Genomic DNA, 533 nt, shown 5'->3' on the forward strand with positions numbered 1-533 from the left:
AAGCATGATTATACTGGCAGATGGTAATTTTAGAAAATGAAAACCTTTAAACTGCATTAATTGACTGACTTCTTGAACTTGAATATAAATGAGCACTACGACTACATCTGCTGAGAGAGGAATTATATACCCAAAATGTGTTAATTTTGTGTTTATTTTAGTACCAAATCTATTGCTGTGGTACACTTAGAAATGTATCCTCCTGCCCCTGTGTTCTGTGTTGTGTGTTATATGTTCTTCTCTGATTATAGCATGTCAAATTAGTTTACACAACAGGTTCTTAAGACTATAGGAGAACAACTTATATAAATGTTTAGAATGATTAGAACATTCATTTCCTCCCAATCCCATCTAGAATTTCCAGGTCTCTGAAAATAAGTCTTTATGTCATTGAACTTAAGTTAGAAATATTTCTGCCTTTTATATTACTTAATAAATTTGTATGCATTTATGTATGTATGTAAGTAAGTCTTTATGTCATTGAACTTAAGTTAGAAATATTTCTGCCTTTTATATTACTTAATAAATTTGTA

The 533-nt window shown here is 29.6% G+C and overlaps 1 protein-coding gene across 1 annotated transcript in view; it reads left to right on the forward strand.

Annotated features, from left to right (window-relative positions):
• The window catches only part of SLC5A8 (solute carrier family 5 (sodium/monocarboxylate cotransporter), member 8), a 54,897-nt gene that overhangs the window by 17,404 nt on the left and 36,960 nt on the right, over positions 1–533 (forward strand). The window lies entirely within an intron of this gene.

The sequence above is a fragment of the Propithecus coquereli genome, unplaced genomic scaffold, assembly GCF_000956105.1.
Source record: "Propithecus coquereli isolate 6110/MARCELLA unplaced genomic scaffold, Pcoq_1.0 Scaffold85, whole genome shotgun sequence".
Taxonomy (NCBI): Eukaryota; Metazoa; Chordata; class Mammalia; order Primates; family Indriidae; genus Propithecus; species Propithecus coquereli.